Genomic DNA, 15,825 nt, shown 5'->3' with positions numbered 1-15,825 from the left:
TCCAACAGGGAGGTAAACTGTTGAACATCCTCCTTGAAGGGAGCCACAAAGATTACGACGTCGTCTGCGTACAGGGAGGTGCACATGCGGGTGCTCCTCCCGCCTATCTGGTGAAGCTTGCCCTTGCGTGTGGCAGTGTCAAGGATGCTTTGGATGGGGTCAATTGCTAGGACAAACAGGAGAGGTGAGAACGGATCTCCCTGTCGAAGGCCCTTGCCATGCCAAATAGGCCCACCTGGAACACCGTTGATTTGAACTCTGGAGGATGAGGAGCGCAATAGGACAGCAACCATATCTCTGAATCTGGTTGGGAAACCGCGGCGACGGAGAAGCTCCAACAGATAGTCCCACCGCACTGAGTCAAAAGCCTTTTTGATGTCCAGTTTAAACAAGAGAGTAGGCTTCCTCAACCGGTGCATCCGCCTAGCCATGTTGCGCACATACATGAAGTTATCATGGATGCTTCTAGTCCTTATGAAGGCACTCTGGGAGCGGGAAACTAGCACATGCATGAAAGGAGCAAGCCGTGAAGCCATCATTTTCGCCACAATCTTAGCCACTGCATGGATGAGGCTAATGGGCCTGAAATCTGAGATGTACTCTGCACCATCTTTCTTGGGTATAAGCACTATATTAGCCATGTTGACCCACTGGAAATGATCTCCGCGAAGGTTGGAGAAGCCGTTAACAACGGCCATCATGTCTTCCTTGATAACCTCCCAGCAGGCCTTAAAAAAGGCTCCAGTAAACCCGTCCGGACCCGGAGCCTTGTCCTTTGGCATCTCCCCAATGGCATCCACACTACTAGGAAAATGGTTTTTAACGACGGTATATGTGGTCGCTAAAACTTGGATTGTGGTTGTTAATGGTCATTAACGACCACAATTTGCTGGTCGTAATAGGCTCCCTCGTTAAAAGTATAACGACCACATCTTGTGGTCGTTACTAATGTAACGACGGGGTAGTGTGTTGTCGTCAATCCCGTGGAAATAACGACCACACTCAGTATTAACGACCACCTTTTTCATCGCTAATAATATTCCTATGGTTACCAAAGTATCCTTAACAACCTCTTTATAGTATCAACAACCACTCTCTTCACTATTATGATATCCTTCGAATAACTTATATTCAGTAATAACTTTTCGTTCAGTGAACACTTTATGAATCTTTCGACATTTGAATAGTAACATCCACATTAACATAGAAACATAAGTATATGAATTGAAAGATAACCACTTTTCTTAATAGAAATCAGGTAAATTAACAAAATTCTGACATGCGATTCTGGAATTAAAATATACAATATCTGAGTCAAAAGCATTGCTTATATGACCAATGTACTTTCTCATGTCTAACTGGAAAACGAGAAACTAGAAAAGATAATATTTAATAATCTTCAATCGAGGGACACCATCGTGTTGCTTGAATGGATATCATTCTTCATTGGCGGTTAAAATTCCTTCGAATGCTTCTAAATATTTACGATGGACCATCAGTCCTACAAAACGTTGAGTACTTTATGAAAGTCAATCCATGTAAATAAATTGACAGAACGCATGGCATATAAAATATATGTATAAGAACTACTTACTTGTTCATGCTGGCTTTCATGAGAACTATCACTTAGAGATGTACCAAACATAAGCCACTTAATTTCTGACACTTCTTGTACCACGCCATTGGACTTTTCTTCAAGTACAAGTTTCACTTGCTAGGGAAAAAAATGACATTTTTACATAGCATCAAATTCACACATATCATTTCCTATGTCACTGTCATTGTTAGCATCAACTTCATCTTTCATAGCTACAATATATTATGAGTAACTTGAAAACAATTAAATGTAGAAACAAATTCTCCATACAGTACAAACTAGTAAGAAACTCACTTTTGGAATCATCTGCATCCCAATTTGCACTGAACAAGAGTATTTGTCGGCGCATCATTTGTATCTAGGAAAGCAAGCAACCACATTATATCTTGAATGATATTTTTAGGTTTGTGTAGTACCTTTTGTAGCTAACTCATATTTTTTTTCCATAGTTGCTCTTCTCGCATATGAGCCTCATTGTGATAACCTATAGTGTTAGTTTGAAGTGTGTGGAAAGTCTGTGCGAAGTAAACTTAAATTAAATAAGTGAATGTTTGATGTACTGAACGCTAAGAAAAGGTAAGTACAAGACTTCTTGTGTCACTGTTTATGAATAAGGTAAAAGCTGAAATAGGAAGCATATGGATAACTACAGATTAAGGCTTACATAAACTACTGGCATCATGTTGTTCTCTTACTAGAGATTAAGATTTGCATAAGTACAGAACCAAATTTTGAAGCAAGTCGTCTTTGGTTGTACATTATCAGAATGTCCGTGTGGTACATTATAAGCATGACGTGATGGATTTTGCACAACTGTGTGACATCCCTTAAAAAGATTGTCCTTATCTGTTCGAAAACTTGACTAGCCAGAATGAAAGCTCATCAGTTCGAAATAAACACGGCAGGTTAAGACTAACAATTTCATGCTTGTTGTCTTTCTTCATCCATGCTCTTTGTTAACTACGTCAATCCATTTGCAACGGAATAATGTCAGACGCCTTAGTGCCTTACACCTAAATTTTGCAGCTCATCTATCTCTCTCAATATGTTATAATATCGTACTACTGTATTATCATGATCCCCTTCTTAAAGTATAGCCACCCCACTGTTCTGCGTACAGGAAGGACCCACAACAACAACAAAACAGGGGAAGGAGGAAACCAACCAATGTAGCGTTGGCGAATGGCGATATGCAGGCGGTAGCTCGGGCGCACTGGGGCGAGGCAACCGGCCATGTGCAGGCGGCAGTGCAGACGCGACGGGGTCGAGGCGACCGGTGACTTGCAGGCGGCAGCGCGGACGCGTAGGTGTGGAGGCGACCGGCAAGGTGCAGGCTGCAGCGCGGACGCCATGTGTCGAGGCGACCGGCGACTTGCAGGCAGCAGCGTGGACGGGTCGACGCGACCGGTGAGGTGCAGGCGGCAGTGAGGACGCGACGGGGTCGAGGCGGCCGCCTACTTGCAGGCAGCAGCGCGGACGCGCCAGGGTCAAGGCGACCGGCGAGGTGTAGGCTTCAGCGCGGATAGCCATAGGAGAAGAGAAGGGAGATGCGATCTCGAGGTAAGAAGGAAGGAGAGAAGAAAGCTGCGTAGGGAGATGAACGGGATCCTATAATAATGGATTAAAAACTGGCTGTTACAGAGGGTTATCCAATGGAAGTCCGATTTACTTTTTAATCGAGCACCAAATATTTGTGAAAAAGGTTGGATATGCGTGTGCTACTGGGTAGCTATTAGGCAGAGGCTGATTTTACCTGCGGGGACTCAACTTATACTAATGTTTAACGACCAAGCGTTTATGGGACATCATCGTTAATGCTAGTTTTCCTAGTAGTGCCAGCACCTCTTTCTCCTCAAAAGGCTCAGCAAGGGAAGCCAAATCACACAGACTGAACGCAAAATTGTCCCAGTTGAAATCCTTCGACGGGCGTACGTCCTTGTGAAGCATGGCCGAGAAATGTTCTTGGGCCACCCTTTCCTTGTCCTCCTGGGCCGTAGCCCAACCGGCTCCATTCCGTACGCGGCGGATGAAATTCTTTCTTCTTCTCGCGTTAACCTTGAGGTGAAAAAACCTGGTGTTCGCGTCCCCATCCATTAGATTCGCAACCCGAGAAGCCTGCCGCTTCCTAGCTCTTTCCAACACCGCTCGGCTTATCACCCGTCTCTTGAGTCTCATTCTAAGGTCACGCTCTTCCGTCGACAGCGGACGGAGATCCATGGCCATGTCCAATCTAAGGATAACCTCCGAGGCCATGGCGAGCTGCAGCTTCGCGTGTGAGAAGAACCCATTACTCCATTGTCTCCGCGCCATCCCAGTGCGCCGCAACTTCTCAGGCAAAATTCGGCAAGGCTCCGTGTGTGATGTGGACCTGGCCCAGGAGTCGGCCACCACCTGCCCGAATCCGGGGAGCTTAATCCAATAGTTCTCGAACTTGAACTTCCGAGGGCGCCTGGGGCCGCGATCACTCGAAAGAGACAGCAGGCAATGGTCAGAGAGCGAGGTTGCCAGAGCAGATAACACATGAGAGCCAAACTGAAGGTCCCATTCAGGGTTGCAGAAGAAGATATCCAGCTTGCAGAGGGTTGGGTTAGAGCGCTCGTTACTCCACGTGAATTTGCGATTCTGTAAGTGGATCTCCTTAAGCTCACAAACATTCAGTATGTTGCGGAACCGGTTTATGCGCGATATGTTAGCGTTCCGCTTGTTCTTGTCACGTGCCCTGTGGATTTGGTTGAAGTCGCCATTCACCAGCCAGAGGAGTCCCGCCGCCGGCTTTTGCGCTATTAGCTCGGTGAAGAAATCATCCTTGCGAGAGCTAGCTGTTGGCCCATAGACGGTAGTGAGCTTGAAGACGACCTCGGACTCAAGCAGCCTTATCGTAGCTGAGAGGTGGAACTCACCCAACGAAATATCCGAGGTGTCAAGACAGTCTCCATCCCACAGAAGTATGATCCCACCCCTGGTGCCTACAGCCGGCAGTGTGGCGTATTTCTTCAGGAGGAAACCACCAATGTAGGCGGTAGAAGCGTCGTCTAGCACGGCCAGTTTGGATTCCTGAATGCACAGGAGATTGCAAGAGGATGCGGCAATGGCCTCATGCACGGTTGCTCGACGGTCCGGACAGTTGAGTCCCCTCACATACCAGCTAATGACGTTCAAGTTGTGGTCTAACATTGAGAAGCACGAGTCATCAGGCAGCAGCCGCCGAAACGCGAGTCACGCCAGCACCAGAGAAAGTAACAAAGCACAACAGCAGCAATGGAACAAGGCGCAGTACATAGTATTAGATGATAGTGGCAGGTGCCAAAGCCCACACACCCAGCAAGGTCCGGCCATCCAACATGGAACACTGGCACACACATGCAAACAGAAGTTCTGAACTAACATTGGAACTAAACAGACTCAGGAACACAACAACTTGACGCGTTAGACTGCAGCCATGCAGTCCACCTGATCAGCCACCTCGTGGTCTAGACCAGCAGCCCCACCATGCTCGATCAGCGCCTCTTCAACGGCCGTCGCAAGGTCGCAGTCGAGGCGGAAGAGGGCCCGAGGTGCGCCAACAGCTAACGGGGGAAGCTTGCCCCGGCACAGCTCCGCGAACTTCGCGATAGCATCTTCAGTGACCTGGTCGCCTTCCTGCACAATGCCGACTCTACGACAAAGGATCTTCTCGGCCATCTGAGCCACCGGCGTGGACCTGTTCTTGGATTGTAGGCGCGCACTCCTCCTGTTGACCGAGAAGCCAGGGGCCAGAGTCTTGCGTCTCGCCTTGGTCGGCTTCGGCCTGGACGTCACCGGTGTTGGCAGCAGAGGGGACCTTCTCTTGAGAAAAGCTGGCGTGGAATCAGCTCCAGCAGATGCCGGGGTCGCCAACGGGGTGGCCAAGATGGGCGTCGTGTCAGAAGGCTCGTGTGTGATGGAAGGGGCCGGCGAGCAGGGCACAAACACCGGCGTGGAAGGCGACCTAGCCGCCGCCTCGATCGCAGCCGCACACTCCGATCCACCACCATGCAGCAACAACTGCACCTGCCGCCCTTGGTTTGCCAGGGCAGAAGCAGTCTTCGGCGGCTCAGAAAGTAGGGCCGCAGCAGCAGGCGACGGGGTAACCACCGCCGTGGCAGGTCGGCCACCCAGGCAGGCCATGGACGCCTTCTTGATGCGCCAGGCAAGCGCCGCCAGCGGGGATTTAGCACGATCCTGGAACTCAGGGCTTCTCGGCACCGTCCTGGAACTCCGGCGGCGTGTAGAAACTGGGGACTTAGCGCGTGGGCGATGCCCCGAGGCAGGGATGACCGTGCCATCAGGCAGCAGCTGCTCGCGGGAGAGGTCGACACGCCTGCCCTGGTCCTCCACCGCGCGGCCGCGCCGACGCCCGTTGTCGCGCCCGGAGCTCCTCCTCCCGTTACGGCGCCCATCGTCCGGCCTCCTTTCCGGAGCCCTCGAAGGGCTCCGGAAGAACCTCTCGCGCCAGGATCCCAGGCGGTCGCCGTGTCGCCCGCGACGCTCAGCGTCCTCGCGGTCCCGGTCACCGTCGCGACTATACAAAACTTGTATATACAAGCATTGCTTTCCTGGGACTATACAAAACTTTATTTGTCTATGAAGAGGAGATATATTGGATAGATCATGGAGAGCGTACATCCTAGACACTGTGACCTTTTGTTGCTGCTATCTGACCGATCGTTCTTATCTCAGTGATCTGTGCCACAAACTATTATAACCAGAGAATACCCCACATGTTATTGCGACAATTGGTGGATGAAAATTTGGGTTCATAGCATGAGAATTAAAATTTGAAATACATATGACTTATTATATTTGATTAGGTATATTTGTAACAATATTTACTGAACATAAGTAGAATAATTGAAAAGAAAACATTTTTCCATACATGGTTGAATGTTGTGGTGGTCTTTTTCATGCATGATTGCATGTTGAGGTGAGACTTCATAGTATTGAAATAGAAGATGTGGACATATGTGCAGGAGGTGTCTTATGACATACTCCCTCCGTTCCTAAATATAAGTCTTTTTAGACATTTAAAATGGACTAGGATGTATGTACACATATTTTAGGGTATAGATTCGAGTGAATTGCAGAAAACATCGACATTGAAGGCTAGAGTTGCAGAAACCACACTTCTACAGTTTTGTGCCAAAAATCACTAATTCCAAGGCTAATTTTTTGCAAAAACACTAGTCGTCCGGTTTGCTCGTTTTAAGTCCGATTATGACAGATGGGTCCCACTTAACAGGGTGGCGGTGACACGATATAACAGATCACAAATAGACAAAATTGCATGGACCAAACTGTAAAAAGGAACTAAGAGGATAAGGTTGGTGCTGTGAAAAAAAGAGGACAAGGTCATGCCTCGGCCTCCCGCTGCTCAGCCGGCGAGCTCACTCCACCGCCTGGCCATGGACGCCCAAGTTCGCCGGCGAGCCCGCCGTCCGGCGGACGCCCCACCCCGCCTCCCCTACATCCCTTCTCCTCTCTCTCTCTCTCTCCATGAGCTGCTCGCCCCTGCCTGTGTCGCTCACGGCCAACTCCTCGGGTTGCCTCCGGAGCTCCGCCCCCAGCCGCGAGAAACCGCGGCCGGCCACCTCGCTCGCGAGTTCCCAAGGCCTGTAGTTCGAATTAAGGGCCGGCCTCAACCTCCTCCCCGCACGCCGGGTGCTGCTCTGCACGGTCGCGAATACCCACAACGTCGGTGCTGCACCGGAACCGGCGGGATTCGGTCGGGAATCGAGCCGCCGCCGCCCGTTGACCTTCAATGTTGGGGGCTGGCCGCCAGCGAACCCGACAGCCGCCTCGTCCCCGCCAGGCACTGGATCCGGTAGGATCCGCCCCTTCTTGCTCTTTCGACAGGGGCGACCTCACGCCACCTTCCCCCCGGCACTCAACGGTAGCTTCCCGGAGAGGGAGTGGCCGCCGGCGTCCACCACCGGACCGGTGCGAGGTGAACGTCACGGAGGACCCGATTGCTTTCTTTTCAGGGGTCTTTTTGCAAATCATAAATGTATCAGGGTGTAATTTGCCTTTTCCTTTGCCACGTCACTCTATCCAGTGGGACCTACCTGTCATAATAGTGCTCAAAACGTCCTAAGCCGGTGACTAGTGTTTTTTGCAAAAAAATTAGCCTCAGAATTAGTGATTTTTGGCACAAAATTGTAGAACCGTGGTTTCTGCAATCCTAGCCTTCAATGTCGATGTTTTCTGCAATTCACTCGTGTAGATTCACTCATTTTACTCCGTATGTAGTCATTTGTTAGAATATCTAGAAATACTTATATTTTGGAACGGAGGGAATACTTATTAAGTTAGGTGCGGACAATATTTATTTTCTCCCGTTGCAACGTACGGGCATGTTTGCTAGTGGAACTAAATATGGTAAGCAATCCAAATATTTGGAAACTCAAAAATGGAAGGGTGTAGATTCACTCATTTTACTCCGTATGTAGTCACTTGTTAGAATATCTAGAAAGACTTATATTTCGAAACGGGGGGATATTTATTAAGTTAGGTGCGGACAATATTTATTTTCTCCCGTTGCGACGCACGGACATGTTTGCTAGTGAAACTAAATATGGTAAGCAATCCAAATATTTGGAAACCCAAAAATGGAAGGCACGTAAAAAAAAGAAGGACATGTTTGCTAGTGAAACTAAATATGGTAAGCAATCCAAATATTTGGAAACCCAAAAATGGAAGGCACGTTAAAAAAAGAAAGAAAGGAGACGTGGTCGGCAGGATTCGAACCTGCGCGGGCAAAGCCCACATGATTTCTAGTCATGCCCGATAACCACTCCGGCACGACCACCCTTGGAATCTATTTACCAAAAAAGGCTATATAGAGTGACGCGTGGACCTATTGAGGCCCAAATTAAGCTTAGTCGCTGTCTGGCCTAAACGCATGCAGCCCAGGCTACGGTGACCGCAAGGTAGGTAGTCCAAGAGCGGCCCAATTGGTGAAGGGAAATCGAGTTGACCCGGTCATGGTTGTTCCCGGCTGAAGAGCTACGGAACGGACTGGCTCGCGGAATCAGCGAGCGAGACGCCGCGTGATCCGGCCGGTCGTCTGACCCGGGAACCTCCTGTCAAAAATGGACGTCCCTGTCGTACGCTGGCGGTGGTCGATCGGCGACGGCCTCCGATCCGATCCGACCGACCGCGACGTCCCGTGATCGCGACAATGACCGGCGATTCATCATTGCTCAGCTCGTCACGGGCATGCGTGCTCAGATTTGGCGCGGGCACCCCCTCCATCGTTTTTACACGGGGCAGTTAGCTGCTCCTGCCCTGTTCACTCGTCTTCCTTCTTCTCAAGGAGTTAAATCACTCGTTAGATGAGGAGTATAATGCGTACAGCAGCTCTGACGTCCATTTCTCTGCCCACTTGATTTGTGATAATATTACAGTTCCATTGATCCCCTGCTTCCCCGCAAAAAAAAAAAACAAAAAAAAAGATTGATCCCCTGCCTGCGTGGGTACCATGCAGCGCTACACCGGTCGAGTTCATTTTTTGGGGCAAGAACAGGTGCTTACGTCAGCAAAATGATACTACTACTCCTACCGTGTCATTGTCGTTAGGCCGCAATAATCTACATATATCTCCTTGATCACATCTCGCTAAACATCAAAACGGCGTGGACCACCCGAATCTAATTTAAAACAATTAGAGCCTTCTAAATCCAGTTACTGCGCGCCTAGGAATAGGAAGAATATTGGTTAGCACGACGACACACTACCGGCAACGCTAGACTAATCTAGTAGCACGTACTGCTCGCATGGTGGTACGACGATCTCGCCTACCGGCTCCGATCGAGATGATTCCTTTCGGATACAAGTCACCAAAGACGCACTAAATCCATGGCACTTGAGCTTTCTTGATTTGATTAGAATAAAATGTTGACAAACCAACCAACGTTATCTGCTCGTGTACGAGCAGACGGACGAAACATGCGTGATTAGAACGTACATTTCGACGACGTCAGGATGACCGGCAAGCAGGGTAGGAGGGGTATATGCCTGTCACCGGCGCATCAACGGCGAATCGTGATCAAGGGCGAGCCAGGCAGAAAGGAGGGACGACATGCGAGCGCCGGGCCGGCAGCATGCAGGAGCAGAGGATGAGATGAAAGCTGAGGCGCAAAATGGCTCTTTCTGGAAAAGCGCCGCGGCGCGGCAGTAGAGGAGGGAAAAGAGGAGCGTAGGTCGTACCGCGTCCGCATGCATGCGCCGCGAGAAAAGGAGCCGCTGCCCCTGCGCTGGAGTGGACTGGGCAAGAGCGAGAGCAATAGTGGCACGCATCGGCATCGCGCAGCGTGGCGACTGTTGTGCTCCTTGGCTCTGCGCAGACAAAGCTGCTGTTCATGAATGTGCTGATCATCGATAGGTAGATGGATGGCGATGATGCGTCGATCTATCTCCGGCTGGCTGGCCTGGCCTGGCCTGGCCGGCGACGAAAGTGATAAAAGGAGGAAAAGCTACCGCCGGCTAGCCTGCGTTTTGCAGCCGTGCCCGCCATCTGGACGAAGAGATTCCTCTCCTCCCTCTCTGTCGCAAATGATGCAGGGAGGAGGCGGAGGAAAAGGACGCGACGCGGGACGCATTATGTGGGCGTATGTGTGCTCCGTGGGTGTGCGTGCCGGCAGTGTTTAGTCGTCGCTTTACACTCATGATCCCTATGAAAGAATTCCCTGCCTGTATGTCCTCTAATTTTGCTGTCGATCGCGCTAGCTAGTTCCTCGGGCCGGACGCAAGCACACATGCGCCTGCCAGTTCCTGCCTGCCTATCTTTTGAAAAGAGGAATGCGCGCGCCAGTCCTGCAAAAAGCGACCACCCTAGCGAGCGGGCGGGCTATGCCGAGGTCAACATCAGAGCCGGCGACGGGGAGGGAGACCTCCCTCACAAGAGCTACAGCTATAGCTTGGTCCTCGGCCTCGTCCCTCCATCATGCGTCGTCATCTGCGAGCTCATTCTGTCACTACTGTTCCCTCAGTTTTAAAATAAATGACCCAACTTTATACTAACTTTAGTAAAAATTAATATAAAATTGGGTCATCTATTTTGGAACGGAGGGAGTACGTGCCAGCACATTTGCAATGTGCCACTAGAGCCCAGCCCACAGGCCATCACCGGCAGATCAAGTCTACCACTAGTATATTCTCTTCTTGCTAATAAAATGTCAAGTGGTGAACGTCCCACGACAACACAACGCCCCTCATGAACATCTCCTCAAATCCATGTACGTCATAATATAGCACAACTTCATCAACGATCCAACAAATTCAACAGTGCAACAAAACAAATTAAAGCACAGTTCAACACATGCCAAGAGAAACATATGACAATTCGTAGATAGGTGATACAAGAACGAATCATTTGACACTTGCATTCTTCTTCTTCTTCTTCTTCTTCTTCTTCTTCTTCTTCTTCTTCTTCTTCTTCTTCCGGGTCCAAGAGGGAAGCGTCGGCCAACATGATCCTTGAATCCTCAGTCACGTCCGGATAGTCAATGTCGACGTCGACCACCTACTTGTCCACAGCTTCCTTCGTCGCACCCTCCCACTCACGCTACTTCCTTCGCCGCTCCCTCCGGGCGATGTTCTTCACCTTGCAACTGACCCCCACAGATGGGACACCACGGATGGCGCCGAGGAATCATCCATGCGGACGATGGGGGGCGGGGTACTCGGTGACGACATCTACAACGACTCAGACGCTAGCAGCGGTGCAGATGGGGCAACAAGGGTGAACGACGGTTCACAGGCAAGAACTGGAGGATGGGAGGAGGGCGATCGATTTTGGTGGAGTAGGTACTTGGAGGGATTTGGCATGGGTTCGGTATGTCGGATCCGACATGGCGGACGCATCAGGGAGCGCCTGGACCTCCCCATATTCGCCTCAAATATGGGCTAGCTTTAAGGGCTGTCGGGCAACTTAGACATATAACAACATCTCCAGCCGTTCGGCCCCCCAGCGCACCCGGCGATAGCGGTTTGGCCAATGCGCTGGCAGCTTTTTTGCCCTGGGGGCGATGCAGTTTCCAGCCGCGCCCCCAGGTTTCGGCCCCAAGACGCACATAAATTCAAACTTGTCTTTTCCCGCTGCCAAAAAAACACCACAAGTTCGGCAATCAACGGCGATCTGCCACAAAGTTCGGCAATCACCATGCCACAGTTCGGCGATCAAACATAAACGATAGTTCAACGCTCAAAAGGAAGGACGTGTAGACAAAGGAATGCATCAAACGACGGGCTCCTCCGGCGTGGGACTGGCCGGCGTCGGCGTCGGCGTGGCTTCTGTGCTCGGGCTGTTCGGCGTTGGCGTGGCTTCTGTGCTCGGGCTGCTCGGCGTCGGCGTGGCTTCTGTGCTGGGCCCCGGCATGGCTTCACCACTCGGGCTGGGCGTCAGCGTTGGGGGCGCCGTGGTCGACGGCATCTGGTTCAAGATGAGGCCGCGCTCCGCCAAGTACCACGCCTTGACCTGCTCGTCCATCGTCGACATGTCTGTTGGGGAACGTAGTAATTCAAAAAAATTCCTACGATCACGCAAGATCTATCTAGGAGAAGCATAGCAACGAGCGGGGAGAGTGTGTCCACGTACCCTCGTAGAACGAAAGCGGAAGCTTTAGTAACGCGGTTGATGTAGCGAACGTCTTCACGATCCAACCGATCCAAGTACCGAACGTACGACGCCTCCGTGTTCAGCACACATTCTGCACGATGACGTCCCTCAAGCTCTTGATCCAGTTGAGGACGAGGGAGAGTTTCGTCAGCACTACGGCGTGGCGATGGTGATGATGAAGTTACCGGCGCAGGGCTTCGCCTAAGTACTACGATGATATGACCGAGGTGTTAAACTGTGGAGGGGGCACCGCACACGGCTAAGAGATTGTCGGTTGTGCCTTTGGGGTGCCCCCTGCCCACGTATATAAAGGAGGGAGGGAGACAGGCCGACGGCCAGGAGGGGCGCGCCAAGGGGGGAGTCCTACTTGGACTCCTAGTCCAAGTAGGATTCGCCCCCCCTTTTCCTTTCTTCCACCGGAGGGAAAGGAAGGAGGGGAGAAGGAGAAGGAAGGAGGGGGTCGCGCCCCCACCCCTTGTCCAATTTGATTTGGGCAGGGGGTGGCGCGCGCCACCTTGTGGCCCTTCTTCGCTCTCTCCACTAAAGCCCACTAAGACCCATTAACTTCCCCGAGGGTTCCGGTAACCCCTCGGTACTCCGGAAAAATACCCGAACCACTCGGAACCATTCCGGTGTCCGAATATAACCTTCCAATATATGAATCTTTACCTCTCGACCATTTCGAGACTCCTCGTCATGTCCGTGATCTCATCCAGGACTCCGAACAAACTTCGGTCATCAAATCACATAACTCATAATACAAATCGTCATCGAACGTTAAGCGTGCAGACCCTATGGGTTCGAGAACTATGTAGACATGACCGAGACACATCTCCGGTCAATAACCAATAGCGAAATCTGGATGCTCATATTGGCTCCAACATATTCCATGAATATCTTTATCGGTCAAACCGCATAACAACATACGTTGTTCCCTTTGTCATCGGTATGTTACTTGCCCGAGATTCCATCATCGGTATCATCATACCTAGTTCAATCTCGTTACTAGCAAGTCCCTTTACTCATTCCATAATGCATCATCCTGCAACTAACTCATTAGTCACATTGCTTGTAAGGCTTATAGTGATGTGCATTATCGAGAGGGCCCGGAGATACCTCTCCGATACACGGAGTAACAAATCCTAATCTCGATCTATGCCAACTCAACAAACACCTTCGGAGACTCCTGTAGAGCATCTCTATAATCACCCAGTTACGTTGTGACATTTGATAGCACAAAAGGTGTTCTTCCGGTATTCAGGAATTGCATAATCTCATAGTCAGAGGAACATGTATAAGTCATGAAGAAAGCAATAGCAATAAAACTAAACGATCATTATGCTAAGCTAACGGATGGGTCTTGTCCATCACATCATTCTCTAATGATGTGATCTCGTTCATCAAATGACAACACATGTCTATGGCTAGGAAACTTAGCCATCTTTGATTAACGAGCTAGTCAAGTAGAGGCATACTAGGGACACTCTGTTTGTCTATGTATTCACACATGTACTAAGTTTCCGGCTAATACAATTCTAGCATGAATAGTAAACATTTATCATGATATAAGGAAATATAAACAACAACTTTATTATTGCCTCTAGGGCATATTTCCTTCAGTCTCCCACTTGCACTAGAGTAAATAATCCAGATTACATAGTAATGATTCTAACACCCATGGAATCTTGGTGCTGATCATGTTTTGCTCGTGGAAGAGGCTTAGTCAACGGGTCTGCAACATTCAGATCCGTATGTATTTTGCAAATCTCTATGTCTCCCTCCTTGACTTGATCGCGGATGGAATTTAAGCATCTCTTGATGTGTTTGGTTTTCTTGTGAAATTTGGATTCCTTCGCCAAGGCTATTGCTCCAGTATTGTCACAAAAGATTTTCATTAGACCCGATGCACTAGGTATTACACCTAGATCGGATATGAACTCCTTCATCCAGACTCCTTCATTTGCTACTTCCGAAGCAGCTATGTACTCCGCTTCACACGTAGATCCCGCCACGACGCTTTGCTTAGAACTGCACCAATTGACAGCTCCACCATTCAATATAAATATGTATCCGGTTTGTGACTTAGAGTCATTCGGATCAGTGTCAAAGCTTGCATCGACGTAACCATTTACGACGAGCTCTTTGTCACCTCCATAAACGAGAAACATATCCTTAGTCCTTTTCAGGTATTTCAGGATGTTCTTGACCACTGTCCAGTGATCCACTCGTGTATTACGTTGGTACCTCCCTGCTAAACTTATAGCAAGGCACATATCAGGTCTGGTACACAACATTGCATACATGATAGAACCTATGGCTGAGGCATAGGGAATGACTTTCATTTTCTCTCTATCTTCTGCAGTGGTCGGGCATTGAGTCTGACTCAACTTCACACCTTGTAACACAGGCAAAAACCCTTTCTTTGACTGATCCATTTTGAACTTCTTCAAAACTTTATCAAGGTATATGCTTTGTGAAAGTCCAATTAAGCGTCTTGATCTATCTCTATAGATCTTGATGCCCAATATATAAGCAGCTTCACTGAGGTCTTTCATAGAAAAATTCTTATTCAAGTATACTTTTATGCTATCCAGAAATTCGGTATTATTTCCAATCAACAATATGTCATCCACATATAATATTAGAAATTCTACAGAGCTCCCACTCACTTTCTTGTAAATATAGGCTTCTCCAGAAGTCTGTATAAAACCATATGCTTTGATCACACTATCAACGCGTATATTCCAACTCCGAGAGGCTTGCACCAGTCCATAAATGGATCGCTGGAGCTTGCACACTTTGTTAGCACCTTTAGGATCGACAAAACCTTCTGGTTGCATCATATACAACTCTTCTTTAAGATATCCATTAAGGAATGCAGTTTTGACATCCATTTGCCAAATTTCATAATCATACAATGCGGCAATTGCTAACATGATTCGGACAGACTTAAGCATCGCTACGGGTGAGAAGGTCTCATCGTAGTCAACTCCTTGAACTTGTCAAAAACCTTTCGCAACATGTCGAGCTTTGTAGATAATAACATACCGTCAGTGTCAGTCTTCTTCTTGAAGATCCATTTATTCTCTATGGCTTGCCGATCATCGGGCAAGTCAACCAAGGTCCATACTTTGTTCCCATACATGGATCCCATCTCAGATTTCATGGCCTCAAGCCATTTCGCGGAATTTGGGCTTATCATCGCTTCCTCATAGTTCATAGGTTCGTCATGGTCTAGTAACATGACTTCCAGAACATACCACTCCGGTGTGGATCGTACTATGGTTGACCTACGAGGTTCAGTAGTAACTTGATCTGCAGTTTCATGATCATCATCATTAGCTTCCTCACTGGTTGGTGTAGGAATCACTGGAACTGATTTCTGTGATGTACTACTTTCCAATTCGGGAGAAGGTACAATTACCTCATCAAGTTCTACTTTCCTCCCACTCACTTCTTTCGAGAGAAACTCCTTCTCTAGAATGGATCCATTCTCAGCAACGAATATCTTGCCTTCGGATCTGTGATAGAAGGTGTACCCAACAGTCTCCTTTGGGTATCCTATGAAGACACATTTCTCCGATTTGGGTTCGAG

The 15,825-nt window shown here is 49.1% G+C and overlaps 1 non-coding gene and 1 pseudogene across 1 annotated transcript; both read right to left on the bottom strand.

Annotated features, from left to right (window-relative positions):
• Positions 1-8,338: 8,338 nt before the first annotated feature.
• TRNAS-AGA (transfer RNA serine (anticodon AGA)) lies at positions 8,339-8,420 on the bottom strand. The gene has a single exon. It is a non-coding gene; the product is annotated as a tRNA-Ser (tRNA).
• A 3,123-nt stretch (positions 8,421-11,543) lies between these two features.
• The window catches only part of LOC109754170 (uncharacterized), a 51,709-nt pseudogene continuing 47,427 nt past the window's right edge, over positions 11,544-15,825 (bottom strand).

The sequence above is a fragment of the Aegilops tauschii genome, chromosome 7 (genome assembly GCF_002575655.3).
Source record: "Aegilops tauschii subsp. strangulata cultivar AL8/78 chromosome 7, Aet v6.0, whole genome shotgun sequence".
NCBI lineage: Eukaryota > Viridiplantae > Streptophyta > Magnoliopsida > Poales > Poaceae > Aegilops > Aegilops tauschii.
Note: the sequence above shows the minus strand (reverse complement) of the source record. Positions and strands in the feature narration are given on the sequence as shown.